Here is a 7146-nt window from a genome sequence, read left to right on the forward strand (position 1 = left end):
AATCGTAGTGAACACCCATTGCCCAAAAGGCATCTTTACACGTTCAGCGAATTTAAAGGAACTTATAGAGAGAGAGAAAAAAACTTTATTTAGAGTTGAAGTCAGCCTTTTTGGGGTCGGGGTCTTCAGCCCAAGACTTCGTTGTTACAGCCGGCTGTTTTCGCCCTTTCTGCTAGCAAGAGCTGCGTTTCAGGGCAGGAGCTGGCCAGCGTACTTTCCCACTGCTCATGTGAGGGGTTAGGGAAGACCAGACCATAACAGAAAGTGAGTATATGACAAAGGCATTTGGGATAATCAAACTGAAGTCAGAGGAACCAGCGTGCATTACCACGAACCTAGCTGAACTATGCACGGAATAAACTGAGCTGCGAGAAATGAACGTGAAGAGACCTGGTAAATTGAGTTACGAAGACCGATCAAGCAAACATGAATTAATCCGAGTCAGGAAAAACCAAAGTGCATTATTGTTCCGGAGCCACTATACAAGGTAGAGTCGAGGGAATAAAAAGGAATCAAATTGGATCCGTCACTGCAAACATGCAGAAAGTTCCTGTCGTTTTGATTTGTAGTAAACCAAAGAATAGGTTACCAATAATGCGCGAGGCACTGTCAATAAATACTGTAAGCGGCCTCAATGAGCGCATTCAAGTGCATGCTGGAGGCATAGCTTTACGAAAAACAATCATAAACATAAAAATTGTCATCATCAAGCTATCTGCGCCTACGGCAGGGCAAAGAACTTTCCCACAGATTTCGAATTATTCCGCTCCTGCGTTAAACCCGAAAAATTTATCCCCGTAGACGTCTTGATCTCATCTGCCCACCTAACTTTCTGCCGCTCGCTGCCAGACTTGCCTTCTGTATGAATCTTCTCTGTTACCGTTAATGACCAAGAGCTACCTTGCATTCGCATTACATGCCCGGGCTATACCCCAGCCTTCTTAATTTACATTACTATGTCCTCAACCCGCGTTTGTTCCTCAATGCACTCCGCTCTCTTCTTGTCCCTGATGTTACACCTATCATCTTTCGTTCCATTTCTCGCTCAGTCGTCCTCAATTTAAGTTGACCTTTTTGAGTGAGCCTGCAGGGTTCTTCACTGTAGGTGAGTAGCAATATGGTGAAGCCGCCATTCACTTTCTTCTTCAGTAACAAAGGTAGGCGGCCATTCATTGTCTCAGAATTCCTGCCGAATGCATTCCATCCAATCTTTAACCTTCCAATTATCTTTCCTTCATGGTTGTGATCCGGGTCATTACTTGGCCTAAGGACATATATATAAGATGCGACGCTGAGAAGAGCATCTCTTTCTGGCGGCCCTGTCCTGCGTCCGTCGTCGTTGTCGTCCGCGTCCGCACAACTGCGTCTGTCCTCCGCTCACTCCCTCACCTGTCTCCGATAGCGAACACTCTCGCCCAACATCGGCGGGCGCGTGGCGCAGAGCACTCTCACTCCGCCGGTGGGCGGCGCTGCGCGCTGTCCGCATGTGCAGTACTCTCTCTCTCCGCGGTCTGCTCTCCTTCGGGTGCGTGCCGCGCTCTGGCCGGTCTCTCAGTCGACGGTCGCCCGCGCTTGCGCTTGCTCTTGCGCTTGCTCTCTCGCAGTACCGACGATTGCTTGATGCGAGGGTTCCTTTAATAAAGCTTCCGTCTAAACGACAACAACAACGTCTCCTATTATGCTCAAAATTACGCCCGCATCCCCTCGCGTGGAACCCAACGATGTGATTGAAACTCAATTCACGTTCACTACGCGTTTCACGCAATTCGACTAATCGAACCAACGGAAACACTCAACGGAACCCCCTTCAGCGTCGCATCACACCAAAGGTCCCGCGAAGGCAGGTGGGCGTAATTTTTCGTTTAGAACTCCCACTGCCTCGCCACATATCTCAAACCACTGTGCTCTCCTGAGGTTTTTGAAGATTACTTTAGTTTTCTGCATATTATTTTCAGTCCCATGGTTCTACTGTGTTTGTCCAGCGCGGTAAGCATGCTTTGCAATTCTTCTGCCGAGTTACCTAGCAAGACGACGCCATCAGCAATTCTGATGTTACTGAGGTATTCTTCATTCACCCTTAGGCACACCTTCTCCCAATAAATGAACCCTCCACCTGTTGCAAACATGCCGTGAATAACATTGTAGAGATTGTGTCTCCTTGCCTGATGTCCTTCCTTAGAGGTATTTTACTGCTCTCCTTATAGAGGACTGTGGTAGCTGTGGACTGATTGTAGATATTGTCTAGAACTCTTAAATAATGCTTTTCTATACCGTGGTTCCGTAATTCCTGAATGACTGCTGAGGATGGGACCATGTAAAAAATTCACCCATTGCCAAATATGGCCGGTGCTCCATTATTTCTCACGACAGTGCATCGGCGATTTCACCGCGCTTGTCAATTATGGTAACGTTGTTCAAATATATCTGTTAAAATGGCAAATCACAAGCCACATAAAAAGACCAAAAATGTAGCATGACTGAGAAGGATTTGTTTTTGCTCCCGAAAGCGTTTTCTAAAGCAGTTTTCTAGCTCTACCAGCCAACGCTTCTTTCGTGGCCTGCGCACAACAAACTCTAAACGAAGTGGAGGCGTCGGCGGGGCGCAGGGATTCGGCGAAGGGTTTCCCTAAAGGAGCACACAGTAGAGGGCGGGGCGAATTTAACTAGCGTTCCCCGCACGAAAGTGCCTGCTCGCCGGCGGCGGCGTCGCCGGTACGGCGTTGTCGTGTGCCTTAGCCACGCTTTGTTTTGAGCCAGTTTTCGCTCAGCATCGCGTCCATTGTAAGCTTCTTTCGCACGGCTTGACTTGTTCGACTGCACCTCCTGGGTACCCAGCACCCGACGGAATTAAGTAGTCATACGGCAAAGATAAGTGAAGGATTGGTTTTCAGGGCGGGAAAACAAAATGTACCAACCACATAGAGACATCTGGCCGCTAGGGAAACGCTACATTATGCGCACTGCTTGCTACGAATGCGACTCCATCTTCTGAATTGGTGAATTCTAATTCTTTTGTGTTTTCAGAGTTATTAAAAAAGGTGAAAGGAGCAACGGGTTTTTATGAATAGCGGTTGTAAAAGTTCCCTCAGCGTTCTCGCAATCCGCAAACTTACTAAACTAACTAGTTTAAATCGGTATAAATGGGAATCATTAAGCTCACGACTTGTTTCGGTGTCTGCGCTTATGAAGCGCGGTGGTGTAGCCCCAAGCTAGCACATCACGATGGCTAGTTTCTGCTGTCCCACCCTTCGAAAGACGGTCCTCCCTGGTTTCTATCTCCCGACTCACGTCCGAGGTACAGTGGTGGCGTCCGACGCTCTAGCCCGGCCGTGGCTGACGGTGCTGCTTCGTTCCGGACGCCGCCCCAGCGAATTCCAGGTAAAGGCTGTCATACCTAATCTATGGTTTTACTCTTGGTCGTGCCACGTGTGTGAATTGATTTGTATTAATGGGAATCACTGAACTCACATGCCGCATTCTTTCGGTGTCAGCGCTTTGGCCACGCAGTTGTCAGCCCCATGCTAGCATATCAGGATAACTAGGTTCCGCGGTCTCACACTTCAAAAGACGCTTGACTCCGTTTTCTTTCTCTCGTCTAACAGCCAAGATACAGCGGTGGCGTCCTCGGCTCTAGCCGGGCCATGGCCGACGCTGCTGCGGCGTTCCGGACGCCGCTCCCGGGAATTGTAGGTAAAGGCTGCCAGAATCTCTGGTTTCACTGTTTGTAGAGCCACGTGTATGAATTCAAGTGACGTTGCATGGGCAATAGTTGTGCGTGCCGTTCAAAGCTTTGCTTTACAAGCACCCTCATAGCGTGGATTGGAGCCATTTTTTATATAGAGGTCTAGTTCACGAGCAGCTGCGACCATCATCACGAACTATGAGGCAAGTTCGAATGAAGCCGCATAAACATTGTCTTTATTTTAATTGCTCTTGTATCTGTCGTATTTTCGCAGCCTTTGTTTCTTTTCCGTTCCTGTAGGAGAAAGCATCGTAAAACTGAACCATTTTGTGAAAGTGCTAATAACGTTTGCGCAGCTTGTTATTCTTCATATACATGCTCACTTTAAATCATAAATAAAATTCCAGCTTTAGCTCTCCAAACGCCTGCAGAGGTGGCATGTTGTATTGCCTGCCTTCTAGGCGCGGCTGCAAAGATTGCTTCACCTTCCACCCAGTTTGGACACTAACTACGGGCATCGTTTGAACACTCAAAAACCGAAGAACACACGCAACACCCGTCACTTTCTTCGGTCCTGCCGTCAGGCACCATCATTACTTTCGTCGCGCTTACCGCGTATGTTGCACTAAAATATAGGCGCCCCATCTCAAGATGATTTGGGTTCACGCTGCGGCTTTTGTAAGTTATTTTGCGGTTGTCACGGGCACGGGGGTTTTGTCCTGCGTTTTATACCACTTCAAAATTTACATTTTTCTATTACATATTTTTTTTTGTTTACTGCTTCTCCGCAGCGGTTACTGCTGTAGTTACCATGTTCAAATTCAAGGTGGCCTATGTACGTCTATCCATCAAACGTTTCTAACTCAAACGACACAACCAATTGACTAGGTGCATGTTATCGTTTTTGTTAGGCGTCTGTGGTATTTATTTCTGTTTCCTTGCTCGGCACTGCGACCAGTGACGTTAACAAAAAATGATTGTTTAGCGACCATTTACTTTGCTACTTCTGTGGGTAAGTCCTAAAGTTATCCCTCTTATCTCAGTATCCAGTGATCTCAGTGCATTTCTCCAAACATGTTTCCAAGTCAAAACGACTTCGGAAAAGGAAGACGACAAGTCGGCGGCCGTAATCTCGTATCTGTTTCCCGGCTAGAGCTCCTGGCTTGCGTCATTGGAGCACTAATTCCATGTTACGCCAATACTATCGCCATTCTGGATGATTCCCCTGTGACTTTGTGGACGGACTGCCTTGTCGCACTACATTGGATTACTAGCTCCAATGTAAACAATACGTGTTCGTGGAGAACCGCGTATGTGAGATACGACAAGTAACCGCATGTAGAGAATGGAGGCAATGCAGCAGAAAGGAGAACTAGGCAGATTTACTTACACGATGTGTATCAGAAGCGGTTCTTCTTCACTCACAGCACTGGTGGCATGAACTGTCGCGGCTCGTAGGTTCACAACACGAGTTTCCGGACCCGCATACAGAACATGTTGACACTAGGGAACTCAAAAGGTCTCAGGAAACATCGGTTTGCCATTGCGGGGTCGAGTCACGAACACTTTTGACGGTAGAGAATTACAGCACGTTCAGGCACCTTTTGCGGGTCGCTACCTGAATTCGACGTTTTGCTCATAACGCCCGGTGACGAGGTTGATCCGTAAGCGTTCCACTCATGGCAGCCGAAATAATGGAAGCTGAACGCAACACTTCCGGATCTCTTTCTGTATTCTCAATCACCAAGCACTTTACCTTTGTTATCGGTTACGATATAACTGAACTGAGGTGATACTGAACGCCTCCGGTGGCGGCACGTCCAGCGGGAGTCGTTCAACACCGAAGCACGAGCCCTTTCTGCTGACGAGCCCATTCCGTCATCTTCACCGGTGCTTCGACGTTCACCATTATCGGATGTCGAAGGCCTGATACGCGTGGGACGGTGGTTGAACAGACTTAATATCTCCTTCAACGTTAAGCACCCGATCCTCCTGCATGCCAGGGATAAGCTAACCTCAATCATCATTATTGCAGCCCATCACCGCACTTTTCATGGTGGAGTTGAGGCCCCGCTCACCGACACTCGAGGGTGATTCTGGGTGGTTAAAGCACAGCAGATGGTCAAATGGCTTTTGCGACAATGCTTGACAGGCAGACGCCGAAGACTAACCCCACAAACAGCACCATTTTCTCCATGGCCAAGCGACATAATCACGGAAGCGAACCCCTTCTCGGTGGTCGGGCTGATTGTTTCTGGACCCCTATACGTCCGCGCAAAAGCCCGCCCTCAAAGGCCTACATTTTATTGTTTTTATGTGCTGTCACTCGAGCAATGCATTTGGAACTTACTTTAGACATGACAGCGGTTACCACACTACTGGCGTTCCGTCGGTTCATGTCATGAAGCGGCACACCAAAGACGGTCTACTCGGACAACGCGCGCTCTTTTCACCTCTGTGTTCGCCAATTTATAGCGGCTGCATCAGCTAGCTCTGCAAGAGTACGCCACTGGGGTCAACGTGAAGTGGAAGTTCATCGTTGAGCGAGCGCCTTGGTAGGGTGGCTTGTGGGAATGTCTCATTCGCCCCACCAAGTACGGTCTGAAGTGTTCCCTAGGGCGAGCCAGGCTCATGGCCGAAGCCCTGACCACTACCCTTTGCGAAGTGGAAGCCGTTATTAACAGCCGACCTCTGACATACATCGAAGACAACCCGAAGAAGGAGTACCGCTTACGCCTTCCCACTTCTTGATAGGTAAGTGCGCACTTTCCTTGCCGCATGAGTTGATGGGGCCGAGACGTCTACAACCAAAGCCGAGGTGCAACAGCGAGCACGTTACCATCAAAGGGTGACGGCGTAGTTGTGGCGAAGGTGAGAAAGGCTATTAATTGCTGTTACTAAGTTCAGCTGACAGTCGTACCCCTGCTGCTCAACCACAACTGAAGATAGATGAAGCCGTGCATATGCATGACGACAACGCTCCGCCAATGCTATGGTAACCGGAACGAGTGACGGCGTTGCCCCACTGCGCTGACGATGTCGCTAGATTTATAGCGGTGCGACTAACAACGGGTCATGTGATAAATTGTCCAATGCAAAAAACTGTACCTGGTGGAATCAGCTGGACGACCTTGGGACCGCGCGAAAAGGTACAAAAAGAATACGACTAGTCGGTGGCCGTAATGACGCCGCACGAAGGTACTGGCATTACCGTTTCGAGCGCAGCGAATAAAAAAGCACGAGTTGATATGTGTCGTGCTTTCGGTCCTCGACTCGCGGCAGCTTCTCCGAAAACAACGATTCGTCAACTACGATTACTTTCAGTCAGCTAGAGTTGCCATTGCTTGGTGGTTTTGTCGATGTTTAGAACCATTCTTGCATTTCCAGTAAACCGGTGCGAATTCCAACGGGACACAAATTTACCAAACATTATTTTCCCCCTATTCACCGTGTCTTTATTATTT

This window comes from Haemaphysalis longicornis, unplaced genomic scaffold (assembly GCF_048455015.1).
Source record: "Haemaphysalis longicornis isolate Haplotype H1 unplaced genomic scaffold, Haemaphysalis longicornis Haplotype H1 scaffold_8, whole genome shotgun sequence".
In the NCBI taxonomy this organism is placed as follows: domain Eukaryota; kingdom Metazoa; phylum Arthropoda; class Arachnida; order Ixodida; family Ixodidae; genus Haemaphysalis; species Haemaphysalis longicornis.